Source organism: Marmota monax, unplaced genomic scaffold (assembly GCF_021218885.2).
Source record: "Marmota monax isolate L192 unplaced genomic scaffold, Marmota_monax_Labrador192_F-V1.1 WCK01_AAM20220418_F8-fsc00106, whole genome shotgun sequence".
Taxonomy (NCBI): Eukaryota; Metazoa; Chordata; class Mammalia; order Rodentia; family Sciuridae; genus Marmota; species Marmota monax.
Genome location: NW_026695218.1, coordinates 1,005,808 through 1,022,243, shown reverse-complemented (window position 1 = coordinate 1,022,243; position 16,436 = coordinate 1,005,808). Strand labels below are relative to the sequence as shown.

Genomic DNA, 16,436 nt, shown 5'->3' with positions numbered 1-16,436 from the left:
TAAAGCTGTTCTATAAAAAGGTCTATCAAAAATGAAATTGCTCAGGAGGACTTCACTGAGGAATTTCCATGAGGGTCCCAGTATATACAGATCTGACATTAAATGTATAAAATGTAGGAATTATTTTACTTAGGATTGGGTTGGTGTTTTCTAAAAATCTGGTTGTTATACTATTACAGATTAAATTGCATTTAAATTACACACAGTATTTTCTCCATTTGAACACAATATTGGAGATTTAATGGTATTCTTTGTTGTTTATGTTGGAATAAAATCCTCACTATGAATGGGAAACAAGCCAGAGAAAGATTCTCCATTTTTAAGAGCACATGGAATTAGGTTTAATCCTTCTTAACAACACAGGATCATTTCCTCCTCTCAAATTCTATCAACAAAATCACATGTACAGTTTCTTTTGTCATATAACATAACATATTCATAGGTTTGAGGGGAAAGGGAAAACCTACTTATTTTTATGAAGGACATTGTATATGTTTATGCCATTGAAATGAAGTACAACACTTAATTGAGAAAATTAAAGACAGATTCATGAGCAGTCTTAAAACAGAATAAAGTTAAAAAATTATACCCTTGATTTAAAATGGGAACAAACAAAATGAGAGCTTTTAAGTATTAAATGATAGACATTATTTATAGAATATTTTTAGGCTATTATTAAAGAAAATAAATATGACTAAAGTAATGCTCAATCTGGATATTCCATATGAGTAGACCGGGGTGGAGGCTCGTTTTATTCAAAATATAAATGAGTAAGTAAATTCTGTTGTGGTAGGAAACAAAAATCTCAACTGCAATTTCCCTGTTGGTTGCTTAAATGCATTGCCTGAGTAATTTCTTATGGCTATCTGACTGGCAACATTTTGGTGCATTTTGAAGGAGGCATGAGAATGGTATGAGAAATTGGGGATGGCTTTCATGCTATTTTTTAAAAATCAACTCTAATTTAAAGCAATTGCATGGGAAAACTTACAAATATTTGATGAGTGCCTTTTAAATGTCTTTCAATAATATCTTAGTTTTGAAAATCATTTTTAAAAAAGAGGGAAATCCAGTTTTGAAAGACAGTCTTGGTCTCTGTTACATTTTTTCTGCTTGTCTGCTGCCAATTAAAATGTAAAATTATAAATTTTGGCCTAATTAATACAATGCAAAAACTATAAATAAATCCTCTGAACTTTAAAAACATGACCTTGTCTGATTACTCTCTTTGGCCTGTATTTTTTCAGTTTATTCCCTCCAGCTTGACCAAACAATAAAAAATCATAGTAATAACAAAAAATGTCGATCCTTGAGGGAGTGTTCTACCTCATTTAACTACTTTGCCCTTTCCATATTCTCAGGACATTTAAAATTAGGGTTTCTCTTGCTCCCAGGAAGATGCCGTGAGTGTTGTAGGATGGTGCATCTATCCGAAGACCTATTTACTTCCTGTTAACTCCGCGGTGTCTCCTTTCCTTTTTCAATCTGTTCATATATTTGGGCGCCGATCTTTTGGCGCTTAGCATATATTTCTCGAAACTCACAGCCTCTACCTTCTGTATCCTGTTTCTATAGGCTGAGCCTAAGGAAAATTGGGTGGGAGAAGCACGCGGTGTCACTGTCCGTGGTACTGAAACATCATTGCTAAGCACATTTTTCTAACGCATACATATGTTCACTGTTCCCAAGAAAATTCAAAACTGTTCACTGTTCCCAAGAAAATTCAAAACTGGTAGAGTGGTGGTGACAAAGGAAAAGAGAACCAAGAAAATATTGGGTGAGAGAGATAGAGGGATGGACAGAGGGAGAGCCCTAAAGTCATAGCTCAGAAAGAATAAAAGACACCGAGGTGTGACATAATTTTCCTACATTTGCAGAAGTCAACAAGGGAACAACACGGAAGGGAAAAAATAGCTGACATGCACTACTATGAAGGAGCATTTAAAAAACGCATGCACCAAGTGATATAAAGCCGTCTAAGTCTCGGCATGAACAAAAGCATCCATGCTAGTGGGTGAGAACACCAGACAGGTGGCATGTTGGGAATGCAGCATCAGTTGTTATACCAAACTGTCATAGGTTTTCTTTGTCTTTATTTTTCTCTTGTGATTTAAAACAAAACAAAAATTGTCATTTGGCACCATGACAGAACAAAGATAACTGTAACTTATGTTTCACATTTGATGTAGCTGTGTACCATTTTGCTTCTAAGGACCTTTGTAACAGTTACATCCCGCCACTATCAACCCCCAGCAGCTGGTGGCTGGCAAGGGGATAGACTTCCTGTCCTCGCTATTTAAGTTCCTCAAGTAGAGTGTAACCTACGCGAGGACAAACGCCGGATCTTAAACATCAGACTCTGGATATCTCAAATAGCTTAAGTAGAATATCTAGTACAAATAAATGAATCACAACGCCTTCCACAAAGACAGCATTCAACAAAGGCTTCTTAAATGAGCAAATATTCCATTTGTTTTAACACTTTCATCCTCTTCCAGGTTCTTTTAAAGTCCCATCCCTCTCCCTTCGGGGCCCCAAGTCCCAATAAACCTCCCTCCCGCGTCAGTCACTACCTTTGCAGCGCTCAGGCCCTGCCCTCCTCCTGCCCTGTGTCAGCACCCTGTGGAGCTGTCCCTTCTTTCTACTCTGCGATTCCACCCACCCCCCTGCCACTAATTCTGAATGCTCGCGAACCTAGTCCCTTGGGGTGGGCCTGGCAGCTCAGAGAGATTCAGCTCCTGGTCCCCGCCCTAAGGGTAACGCGGTTGTCATGGACACGGCACCTGCGCCCTTCGGCGTTGCCCCTTCACCGCCATCCCCTCCCCCCACCTGCGGCGCGGAGCCGGCCGCGCCCCCCTGGCTCCGCCCCGCCTCGCCCCGCCCGCTCGGGCGCTCCCCGGGACGCGCGCGCCCGCCCCCACCTCTCCGCCCCGCGCCTTCCCTAGCCTTGCGGAGCCTAGAGGGCCGCGGGGACGCGCGAGCGAGCGAGCGGCCGCGCCTGCGCACTGGCCGCCTCCCCTAGCGGCGATCCGGGCCGCTGCCGCTCGAGCTTGGGCAGGACGCGGGGCGGGCGGGGGGAGGGGGGAGCGGCTTCGCTTCCAGCCCCGAGTGAGGCGGAGACCCGGGCGGGCGGGCGGAGCAGGCGGCACCGCACCTCGGCCAGAGGCGGCTGCAGCAGCTGTCCTCGTCCCCTTCGCCGCCTCTCTAGTCCCTTCTGTGATTACCACTCCAGCTGCTGGAAACGGGCGAGAAAGAGGAGGTGAGAAACTCCCACCGACCCACAGAGGTGAGTCCTGGGCAGAGCATCCTCCATCCTTGCCTGCCTCCCTCCCTTCCTGCCTCCCTCCCATCCTCTCCATCCTCCCCTCCCTCCCTGCTCCCAACCCTCCCTCCCTCGTCCTTCCCAACATCCCTCTCTCCTCTCCCCTCCTTTCTCTCTTCCAGCCTTTCTTTCATCCCTTTCTTCCTCTCTCCCAGCCCTACTTCCTTTCCACCCTTTCTTTCTTCCCCGTGGTCCTTTCACCCACTCGTCCTCAGGCTCAGCTCTGCATCCCTCTCCTCTTGTCTGCATCTCTTTACCCCCTTTTTTCACCCCTTACCCGGTGGGAGGGTCGGAGCATCCCTGCTAGATACGACTGTCCGGATTCAGGGGCTTCCAGAAAATTGGGCACATACACACTGAGAGGCATACTCTTGCATAGCAGATGCCCTGCAGGTCTCTAAATTATTAGGATTAAGGGTCAAGTTGTTTAGAGTACTGGAAACTGGAAAAAGAGGATCAAAAAAGAATATGTGGGTTTTTGCTCTATTAGGGTGGGGGTGGGGAGGGTTGTCACTTAGACATGTTGCCAACAGCCCCCCCACACCCCTTTTCAGCAGTTTCTTCTTTTTCTCTTGGGAACTACATATTCTCAGTGTGTGACACACTAATTTAAAATCCAGCTCTCTCTGCTTTGATTGTCGTCTCCATGAGAAACCACAACGAAAGAGAAGAGAGGAAGGGAACAAGAGAGAAAGAAGGGAGGGGAGATAAAGGGTGGTGGCAGGGGAAGCTTGTATCCTTTCCCCAGGCCTCTTACGAGTGACATTTTCAAACCACCCGCCTAATATTTGGCTTGGAATTGAACCCGTGTGTCCTTGGTTCTGTCACCACCTACTTTAGAGGCAGAAACTCTCTAAACTTTGATGCTTGTGCACCACAGTATTATTTATGGAGTGTTTTCTCTACATTACAAAACACCAAGGTGGATTTATTTGGGAAAATAGGAAGCAGAGCTAGAGATGTACTTTTGTTCATCATAGGTTAACTTCTAAAGGTCGATAATGGTTAGACAGTTTTTGGAGAAATGGGGCTATAGTCACAGGCTTGTAAATATACGCTTTTGATAGCATTAGCTGCATTATAGCCTTTAAAGATACCTTTATTCCTTCTCATCCACCTTATAGGGATCCCGAAGACTTTGGAAGAAAAATATACTGTGTGATTTTGTTTGTGATTTACACTCACGGAAAAGTTGAATTAGCTTCAGGGACCATTGTTAACAATTTAAATTTTCAGTGTATATAGAGGGACCAGAATTGAATTCATTGAAGTTGCTAGCAAAAAAACAATACTGTGGAGGAAACTATTGATTTTTTTTTTAATTCCCTATCACTTATTGCCACAAAATGCTAGATTTTACTTTGCTTTCTTTAGCTTATATTCCAACCGCTTATATGATACATATCTTAATGGTAATGTGGCAATTCTCCTTTTGCAGGCAGTGCTGCCAAAAAGTTTATTTATACATGGCGGGGCAGCCATGCCTGTTTAGTATATTAGTTGTCTCACTAGGGCTGAATAGTGTAAGTATAAATTAAAAATGGCTATTTAGAGGACAGTGGTTTGTACTGTTTATATTTTTCTAAAGAAACAACCTCCCCAAACCTGTAGAAGAATCTATAGATTCTATAGCTGCGTTTTGCATTTAAGGAATGTGTATAGAGGGATTAAAATTGGGTGGATATATTGAAGTTGCCAGTAAAAAACTGTACTGTGGAGCAAATTATTGACTTTTTTTCTTTCAATTTAAATTATATACCACTAGTGCAATATGCACTTTTGCATTTTATGGAAAGGTAAAGGAGTTGAGATGAAGAGAATTGCCTTCTTAAGTGATAGAGTGCAGATTTAATGAAGAGCTGATGCAGTTCATCACCTGAACCAGTGTTGGGAACATGCATAATATTAGGAATGATGGAACCCTCCCCACTTAATTCCCTGTGCTAGGAATGCAGTCTCCTTAATGGCTTGGCTGACTCTCCGGCCATGTGGCAGAAGCTTGGTTGAATTATCAGTGTTACTGATATCCTCCTGCAAAATTGTGGTCAACACTGTAGGTCTTTGAATAGTTACATTACTTAACTGTGAACTTGCAGAAAGGAGTGTTTTTTTGTTGGTAGTGTTCCTTTCCCGGAAATATCATGAGGCTAGTGAAAGACTTCCATGGTAATGAAGACTTCTATATGAGCTTAAGTTAGTTTCGTCCTAATTTACTTTTAAATGCCTTTCCCTCTCTCTATTGCTGTTTCTTTGTGTGACTTTACAGTTGTGAGTATGGGTAGGAGGCAGTCCCTCTTTCTGTTTGCTTTATTATTTGTTGCAGTTTTTCTGCACAGAGTTATATGAGTGTATGTCTCAGTTTTTAAAAAACTGCACTTACTATGGTAAGAAATGTACCTTTATCTGTTTCATTCATCCACTTGGTGATAACAAATTAAAGTTACCAAAGAACTAGCAAATAAATTATTGTTTTGTTTATAAAGTATTTGAAGAGACTAGTAAAATTAATAAAATATGAATTGGAAGAAGAACTAGTATTGTAAAGCAGCAGCTTGTTATATTGACCATTAAATCAGTTTACAAATAAAAATTTTTCCTCTGAAGAAGTCCATTTATAGAGGCTTCTGCCATTAGGTGACAGGCAACTGGACCTTTAAGAATGCAGAACACAAATAGAAAAAGAATGGAACATCTATAGGCACCCACCCCTAAGGAAATATTCTGGATACATTACATTCTCTATGCCTCCCTCCTTGAAGATCTTAACACTTGTACAAGACAGGGCTAAATAGTAGTAAGAGGTACTGGAAAGCAGAAAGAAGTAAAAGATACTGTCTTTGACCGCAGTTTGCAGCCTAGTTGAAGATAACAGGTATTTTTCATGAGGTCATATTTCACAGTGGAAAAGAATAAGATCTCTGTAGACACCTTTAGATGCGAGTACAGGTTCTACTGCTTAAGAGCTTTGTGCCCTTTCATGTTGTTTAAGTTTCTTTACTCATCTTTAAAATGGACATTTTTGGAGACTGATTTATGGGTTTGCTTTAAAGGTTAAATGTGTTTAGCATAATATGTGGTACAAAAAACTATATATTATGGGAGTATTATTATAATCAGGAGAAAAGGCTTAAAATCATCTCAGGATAGTGTGGACTGGAAAGATGGGAGAGAAAATAAGTATTAGGGGATTTCTGAAGAGAGCAGATATATATGTGTCCAGAAAAAAAATTATATTTAGCAATAGCATTGGTGCCTGTATAGAGCCCCTGGGAAGGATTTCATGCAGAAAGGGTACCACAGCTGAAGCCACAGAGATGGTGGAGAAAGCATGATGTGTTTGGAGAAACAACAGGAAGACTGTTTTTTTTTTTTTTTTTTAAACTGGAGTATTGAGCATACTGGTAGGTATACTAAAAGGTGTAAACATATAGTCAGAGTGAATATATTGTCACTTCGGATAGGACAACTGATTGCAGTATGGAAACCATTTTACCACAGAAGATTCAGTTACCCAAGGGTCTTATTTTAATTCTAATCCAAGGTGGTTTTCACAGTGAGGGTCCAGAAGATTCTTGTTATTTTTGTCTTTGAACTTCAAGGCATATTTCTAATCTTGACCTCTGTTGAACAATAGAAATTTTAATATTATGATCATTTCCACTCTCTCTTGTTTTGTCTTACCCCATGAATATTTCAGGTCTATATCATGGAGATTTTTTTTTTAAGTTGGACACAATACCTTTATTTTATTTATTTGTTTTTATGAGAGGCTGAGGATTGAACCTAGTGCCTCCTGTGCTAGGCAAGCGCTCTGCTGCTGAGCCACCAACCCAGCCCCAAGAGTATTTATTTTGACATATATGAAACCAGAACTTGTTAGGGGCACTGTATTTCCAAAGGCTTTATTTATTTATTTATTTATTTATTTATTTTTACTATTGTTGACTTCACCTAATTATTGAAGTCTTTTTATATTGATGTTCAAGATTATTAGTGATTTCAGGTAGATTATACTTTTCAAGTGTTCTAGGGGAGACTGACATGTCTTGATAACAGAAGGTCTACCTGAGAACTTGTACTGAGTAAGTTAAATACCTGCCCAGAATGGGCTGACGAATGCTGTTTAGTGTATTTGTTGGTATACCTTTGTTTTTACTTGAGGCTCATAAACTATTTTTGGAAATTTTATCCATGAGATGTTTATCCAGTAGCATAAATGAAATGATACGAATTAAATTATTTTATCCAAAAATAGATTTCCAGAAAAATTTACCTGCAAGTTGAAAGTTATAGTATTTATAGTGCTCATGTTTCATCTATTTTTAACATGTAGACCCAATTTAATTCCTTTCTCCCAAATGGTACAAAGCTTTTCTTATATTTATTTTTGTAATTCTATTTATACACAAATTGATCTTGTGAATATCAACTTACGTTACATTAGGCATAAACATAAACATAAATATATTTCCAAAACCTAACAGACTATGAACTGTAGTATTTTTATTTCCTATTTGGAAATCTTCCTTGATATTTTAAAGTTTTAAAGATTCAGCTGATCTAAATAAAACATTTTCAGATGTATCACTTCTAGTTAGTTTTACATTAAAGCTCCGGAGGTTTTTGAAAAATTTAAATTTAGGCATTTTTATTTTTTGTATAAACGAATTTTTATCTCAGAACTGAATTCTGGCTCAGCCATAAATATGCACTTTTATACCTCTTTGAAATTATTACTTGTAACATTATTTAAAACATGAAGTGAGCGTCTCATTTTATGGAGATTAATTTCATAGGACTTTTCTATTCAAAAGGATCTTCTTATTTTATTTAAAGGCCTGATCTGTGAGCACAGCTGTGAGAGCATTACTTTTCAGGTATGATGTCAACATGTGTTAGCAGGAGTGGAAAAAATAAAATTGTTTTCCATAAGTTAAGTTAGTGACCAAACAGGGAGGTGGAGTAAGGATGAGGCAAAATGAAATAATTTTGTTTCATCTACTGAATTGAAAATTTTACAACTGCCTATTCAATTATGGATTTTTTTTTGCTGTCATGTTGATACAATCAATGTTTTAAAGCAGGTTAAGTGTATGTGTAAATTTTTATAAATATATTTTAAAAGATTTTAAGAGATAAGTAAAATTAATAACATATGAATTGGGAGAAGAACTAATGTTGTAAAACAGCAGCTTGTTATATTGACCATTATGGATTAAAAAAGACTAATGTAAACTAATATGTTGACTTTTCAGTATCTTCTTATTTTTCAACATCTGGCAGTTGTGTTTGCTTGGCTGCTTTGGAGGAGCCAAATAACATTACTTTGATGGGGGCTGCCAGGTTAAGATGGATATACAAATCAAACAGTATCCTAACTTGCTCCATAGTAGCCACATTAAATGAATGGACATGCCACATGCCATTGGAAGAAAATAAAGAATTTGAGTGTACATCAAACTAAGTTTTATGGCCCCCTGGTGTTTCAGAACTCAAGTTGTGAACTCTGGTTGGAGATAGATCCGTTTGTTCTACAGTCTACCAAGAAATCACAGTGACTCCAGAAACCACCAAAGGATCTGATGCTCCCATCTTTTAATTGTGATTTGATGAGGGCTTGATTAAAAATTTGGTCTCCCAAGTTTATTTTAAATTCATAGGGCCTCAAGCTGTCATTAAATATCATTAATTCCTCTCCCAATAATGATGTAAATATGCCGCTAACTATTTAAGAAGGAGCTAATTGCCCTCAGCTGTTTCTTGGAAAGGGCATTCTACAGTTCTCAAGAGTTTACCCCTTCACTCTGTTTCTTGATGCATCGGATACCTGCCAGAGTGATTTGTATTTACAAAACTCAATTTATTAGGAAAATGCCAGGAATATTCATCTAAGTTCTTCCCTCTGTTTATTTAAAAGCTTTCCATTTATTTTTATCATGTTGCTTAACATGAGTTCATTCAACAGGTATTCTGAAAATACCTGTGCAGAACAGTGGCTACTGATGATAATTCTATAAGCATTGCTGGACTCAGAATGCTGGGCTCTTCCTTCATTTTCAGCCAATTAAGCTTTCAAACTCTCTAAGTCTTCTTTATCTTTATTTTAAGTAACTTGTACTAGATGATATATAGGTATTCAGCTGCAGAATTAACATTCTAGACTTACAGTTCTGAGTGTGAATTCACTTTAAAATTTCAAGGCATAATGGTTTAGTTTTTACTGTGTCCCATTTTTTTTTCTTTTGAAATATAAACTGCTGTTGAATAAGGAAAAAAAAAATCTCACCTTCAGTGGCATATGGTTTCTCTTTCCCAGTAAAACTGCAAATTTAAGTTTACAAGGTCTCAGTTTCAAGGGCGAACTCACCTCTCCATTCTTTTCTTCTTGCTCTCTCCTTTAAAATTCTTCCTGTTCTAAAGGTACAAGTCATTTGCTACTTCCATTTAGGGATAAACACAGTGTGTGGTGGGCTGGTTTGAATCATGCCAGTCTCCTTGAAAGACAGTACAACATTTATGCATTTACAATGAGGTATTTATTTAAGAAGTATACACTTTAAGGTTAATATTTCTGCCTCAGGCATAACAAGGCCTTACTTATCCCTAAAATCCTCTCTCAGAGGATTGTGGTCATTATTCTTCCTACTAGTCCAGCCCCAAATTCCCTTAAACATTTAAATCAATTTTTTTCACATCTTTCATACATGTATTTTGTATAATGATGAGGGTCTCCTTCCACCATCCATGCTATTTCCCTTCTCCCTCCCTTTTCCTCCAACCCCTATTCCCTATCTAGAGATAATCTTCCTCCAATGCTGAATCAATTTTTTGAGGTATATTTTACCTACAGTAAAATACATTTTAAGTAACTAGTTTGTTGACTTTGTTGTTTATTGTCGAATACACTTGTGTAACCACCACTGCAATCAGCGTGTATAATATTTTCATTTTCCTAAAATCTCCTTTTGGGCCTGATCTGTTTTCGTCTCCATAGAGTAGGTTTTCCTGTTCTAGAAATTAATATAGATGGAGTGGCAGAATCATGTTTATTTTCATTTATTCATTGAGTTTAATGTTTTTGAGATTTGTCTGATTTTGAGTATATAAACTTCTAGTAGAAAATATGAGAAAACTTTTGTGATTTTTAATTTAGGCAGATTTTGAGAACTCAAAAGACACTGATAAAATTTGAAAGGATATATTAAACGTTAACAAAATTAAAATGAACACTTCTGCTCTTCAAAAGACACAAAATTTGCTAGATCTGTTTATCTCTATTTCTTTTTTATTGATTTTAAAAAAATGACAGCAGAATGCATTATAATTCTTATTACATGTATATAGCACAAATGTTCATATCTCTGGTTGTATACAAAGTATGTTGATACCAATTCCTATCTTCATACATGTACTTTGGATAATGATGCCTATCTTATTCCACAATCCTTCCTAATCCCCTGCCTCCTCCCTTTCCTTCCTATCCCTCTGCCCTATCTAGAATTCATCTATTCCTCCCATGTCCCCCCTATTTATATCAGAGAAAACATTCGACATTTTTTTTTTTGATTGGCTAACTTCACTTAGAATTATCTTCTTCAGTGCCATCCATTTACCTGCAAATGCCATGATTTTATTCTCTTCTGTTGCTGAGTAAAATTCCATTGTGTATATATGCCACATTCATCCACTGAAGGGCATCTAGGTTGGCTCCACAGTTTAGCTATTGTGGATTTTGCTGCTATAAACATTGATGTGGCTGTGTCCATGTAGTATGCTGTTTTTAAGTCTTTTGGGTATAGATTGAGGAGCGGGATAGCTGAGTCAAATGGTGGTTCCATTCCCAGTTTTTATTGCTTTCCATATTGGCTGCACCAATTTGCAGTCCCACCAGCATTTTACCCCTCACACATTAGATAGAGCACTAATTTCTAGGGTATATAAAGAACTCAAAAAGCTGAGCACCAAAAAAAAAAAAAAAAAAACAAAAACAAATAACCCAATCAACAAATGGGCCAAGGACCTGAACAGACACTTCTCAGAAGAGGATATACAGTCAATCAACAAATATATGAAAAAATGTTCATCATCTCTAGCAGTTAGAGAAATGCAATTCAAAACTACTCTGAGATATCATCTCACTCTATTTCTTTGTATATCTGAAAGAGGACTTTCGACTGCATCTAGAACTGTTGCAACTCAATAAACAGACAATTGAAAATGAGCAAAATATCAGAAGAGATATTTCACACAAGAAGACATACAGAGTTCATGGACAATCTTCTCATGAAAAAGTGAAAGGTGTTTAACTCTTTTATTCACCAAAGTAATGAAAATTTAAAAACTACAATGTGGTACCACTTTATTAACACTAGAATGACTAAATTATAAAGACTGGCATTACCAGGTTTGGAGAGAATGTCAAGCAACTGTAATATTCATACACTACAGGTGGGAATGTGATCTTTGGGAAACAGTTTGGCAGTTTTCTTAATTTTAAAAGTACTCATACCATATGACCCAGAAATTTCACTCTTGAGATGAAATGAAAACATATGTATAATTTTTTTACATGAAAATTAACAGCTTTACTTATAATAGTTGCAAACTGAAGACAACCCAAATATCTGTCACATTCCCATTTTAAAGTTACTTTGAAATGGAAAACAAAGCTGTTCATATGTAATATGTGAGTGTGCATGCATGTGTGTGTGTGTGTGTGTGTGTGTGTGTTCACAGGTGTGCTGTTTAAAAAGTAGTGTATATAACCTGGTAGTAAAGGAAAAGAAATATGTTTGAAAACATTTGTAAAAGTGACACAAAATCCAAAAGACGGGTGGCTCTGGGTGTTGGATCTGGATTTAGCTTCTACCCTCTTCTTTGTCTTGGCTCTGCCCCCTCTGTGGGTTGACTTCATCCTTATCCAGTAGTATGATGACTGCTTTAGCTCCAAGGGCAGCAGCATCATATAGCAGCAGTGTCTGTTCCTGCAAAATGAAACTTTTGCAGACCCTCCCCACTCCTACCCCTCGGCCTCACTTCTACTTTACTGGATCAAGTCATCCTCAGTTCAGTCAACACCAAGGGTAATGGGAATGCATGAATTATGGGCTTAGACTACATCAGGGACCATCTGCTGGAGCTGGAGTCAGCTTTCACTGAAGCCCATGGTGGGGTGGAGCTGGTGAGGGGGTAGAAGTGCAGCATTGCAATTTTGTTATGAATAAGGAAGGGGGAAGTCAATGTTGGGCTATGGAGCCTTAGTGTTTGTTACAATTTGATTTAATTTAGAGGCCTGCCATATATTCTTAGTCTTGTGGGAGGGAGGTTGAAGCAGAAAGCTGGGACTGTTGTCACAGCTTGTTATTGTAGGAGTGTGTGCAAAAATAGGTGACAGAGGTTACCCTGGGATAAGAGGAAGGAAGAAGTTTAGATCTAGCCCAAAGTATGAACCCAAGGGGAAAGGATTCTGCATCCAAGGGAACAATTTAAAATGGGCAAGCATACAAATAGTAAACAAGCAGAGCCAAGCACATTGAGGCCCATGGAGTTAGGACAGGAAGCAAAAGTCAGTGTTGGCAATAGTCTGGGATCCAGGCAGGCAAACCTGATTGCAGTTTGCCCATCTGTGAAATCAGGACCTCAGGCAAGAAGATTTCCATGTTTTGCTTGTTAAGGCAGAAGCCAAAACAGTAATTATTCTCCACTTAAAAAGAAGAAGAAGAAGAAGAAGAAGAAGAAGAAAAGGTGTTCTTAACCTCTCTAGATTCTGTGTCAGGAGAGGAGCCATGGCTTCTTGTTTTCCTACTATTCCCCTGTTACAATCCTGAGCCCACAATTGTCCCTTCACAAATGGTTCTTGATTGAATTAAGTCCCTGAATTTACTCTATCTTTGAACAAATCCATAGATTTCTGGTTATACAAATGTAATAGGTCTTCATTGCTTTCTTATAAGCTATGAAGACCATTGTTGTTGTTGTTGTTGTTTTGGTGGTGGGGGGGGTGAGGTGGGAAGGGAAGGATTGGGGCACCAGTCCTGAATCATTATATGAGTAAGATATTGTATCTGATCTCATCAGCTAACAATCTGATAAGGACTATACAATATGTACCTTAACAGTTTCATGCTAGATAGAACATCACGGGGTGTGTAGTATTGACTCTGCAGTGGCAGGTGTCAAAAATCCAACCAGATTCCTAATGGACTTCACTCTAGGAATGGATGGGGAGTATGGAGAAGAGGATGACCTTGTGTTGGTACCTTTTAATTCAGTTCTGCCTTGGTCTGGGACAGGGCTGACCCAGCAGGGAAAAGGGATCAATGAGCACAGCAGTGGGAGAGCAGAGAAATCACATCCAGAGGAATTAAAGCTAGTATGTTGATAACTGCTCAGGAAGCAGCTGAAAAGTGAGACTTGATATGAAGAGAAGAGGCTGGGAGTTGAGAAGTATTTTAGCATCATCTACATACATATATATATCCAGAGAATTCAATAATAGGAGATAGATAGTTTCAAAAAGAACAGGTTTTTGTTTTAAACATTTAAAATAGTACTGCCCATTGTAGAACATCTAGGAAATAACAAGAAAAGAATGTGGGGAAAAAATCACTATAGTCCAACTATGCAGTGAACATTTGGTGAATTTATAGTTTCTTTTTCCCCTTTTGAGTGTATCTGAGTTTATTGTGCAGGAGGTATTTTTATAAGCATAACTGAGATCTTGTAATTCTGCATCCTACTTTTAAACTAAATATTTTTAAGCATTTCCTGAAATTATGAAAATTCTCCTTCCACATGTTTTGGTGTAGCATCACATCTGTTGGAATGTGTGTGTTCAGGTTTTTGATATATAAGGACATAGAATGTGTGGACTGATTTACCTTTAATTATGCACTGTGTTATGAACAGAAAATTTGACTTTGGGGGCCTCAGGAGACTGTCTCAAAGAAATAGGTGGTCAGTGTCTTTGTAGCATTCACACACACACACACACACACACTTACTTGAATTGTGACATGTTGTTCTTTACTTTATTTTCACTTTGGATAGTTTAGAAATATCACCATACTAGTAAATGAAGATATATATCATTATTTTTAAAATACTGCATATTGTTTTATAGTGTAGTTATACCATGGTTTCTTTAGTCCCTTATTTTAATAGACATTCAGTTTGTTTCTGCTGTTTTTCTGCTTCAGTGCTGTGATGAGCATCTTTATACAGGTTTCTTGTCCATATCTACTATGCATTGTTTTGTAAAAGGTGGATGGATGATAACTGTGATTGTTGGGTCATGAAGTATGTGCATTTTAGATTTTAATATTTAATGCTAAATTGCTCTTCAGATGATAGTACCAATTTACATTCCATCAGGAGATATGAAAGGACATGTTTTCTTACCCCATTACCAATGCAAGATAATTTTAAACTTGTGAAAGTTTACTCATGAATGCACAAGAAAGATATATCTTTCTTTATGAATTTGTTTCCCTGGTTTCTAGAGAGGTTGAATATATTTTCATTTGTTGTTTGGTCTAGACTAATGTTTGCCTCTTCTCTGAGGGTGTTTATATCTTCGCCCATGTTTCTGAGGAAGTTGTTTAACTCATTATAATTTATAGGACTATAATATCTTGATATAAAGAGTTTATTGTTATTCCTGAAATGATACAGTCTTATAACTACTACAGTGTATGGTATGTTGTAATATCCAATAGGTGATGTTTTATATTTCTAAAGTTTCTTTTCTATTTTGCAACATTTTTTTTCAGAAGAATATGCTAATCTGACTATCACATTTCTAAAACAACACTCTTGGTATTTTAACTACTATTGTATTTAAGTTAAAGATATTTTTGAAGGAGAAGTAACAACTTTCCAACTTCATAAGATGTCTTTCTTATTTAGTGTTATTTATTACCATCTCATATGTAGTTTTTAATGACTGTTGGGAAATTTTTTGTCTTACATTTTCTCCAATTTCCTGATCTTTTACATTTTACATTTTTGCTGATATAGAAAATTTTCTTTTGATTTTTGTATTGGTTTTGTGTCCAGTAACCCTGTGAAATACTTCAGCAGTTCATGAAATTTATCCTTTTATCAATTGTGTAACCTATTTGTATCTTAAGATAACAGGTCACGGTGTAAATACATACACGCCTATTTTCAAGTCTTATTTATGTATAAAGGATAAAATATGCTAATTTTTCTTATAGTTTCTTCCAGTTTTAAATTGGAAAACATTTTTTTCCTTCTTAGATTTACTGTGAATGGGACATTTCATATCTGAAATACTATGGCCCAAACAATCTTTTTTTTTGTTTTTGAAATTAGTCTTATTATCTGTATCTTTAATAGTAACCCCAATACATCATTATATTTATACTAATATTTGAATGTTTATGAGTTTTCTCTTTGGAATAATCACATTGTACATATGGATCTTATGTACTCACTTCTAAAATATTTCCTTGGCACTTTCTAGGACTTTCTGAATACTTCTTGGTAATTTTTTTTTTTTTTGTATGTGACTCTTCAAAGGCCCATGCAATGTCTTTTTCTAGTTCTTGGATGAGTTGAGTAGGTAATGATCTGATGGTAGAGATAATGTGTTAAATTATGCTAATGCTTGTGATACTAATACTTTTTACTTTATCTAAGTGTTTTTATTTTTTGGATACCTGATACTTTAGATATTATTTTATCATCATTTGCATATTGAACTAGTTATACTACTACAATATCGCCCTCCAGCATCCAGCATTATTGTTTTAGAAATCTGTAAGTATTAACACCATAGCCAGTTCAACACCACTAAGAAGCTTTTAGTCTCCAATTCTTGCTCAGAATTTAAGTTTTTGGCACTATGACCTTATCTTTCAAACTTGAAGGGGAGCTGAACTTTGGTATTATTTTCATAATCTTCTTCTATCATGAAAAATGGTTATTCTGAATGAAAACTTTTCACTGATTATGCAGACTTACAAGATGGACTAATTGCTTTGAATTGTAATTATTTATCTGGTCTAAGCTTTATGCATACATATCAGTATTGATTTGTCCTAAATGAACCCATCATGCTAAAATCCTTCAATCTATACTAAGATAGTCT

The 16,436-nt window shown here is 37.2% G+C and overlaps 1 protein-coding gene across 1 annotated transcript in view; it reads left to right on the top strand.

The window, feature by feature from the left end:
• Window positions 1-3,102: 3,102 nt before the first annotated feature.
• Window positions 3,103-16,436, top strand: part of Ctnna2 (catenin alpha 2) — a 1,018,251-nt gene continuing 1,004,917 nt past the window's right edge. Inside the window, exon 1 of the mRNA XM_046432228.2 lies at window positions 3,103-3,286. The gene's annotated coding sequence lies outside the window, so the exon portion shown is untranslated. The remainder of the gene's footprint in view (window positions 3,287-16,436) is intronic.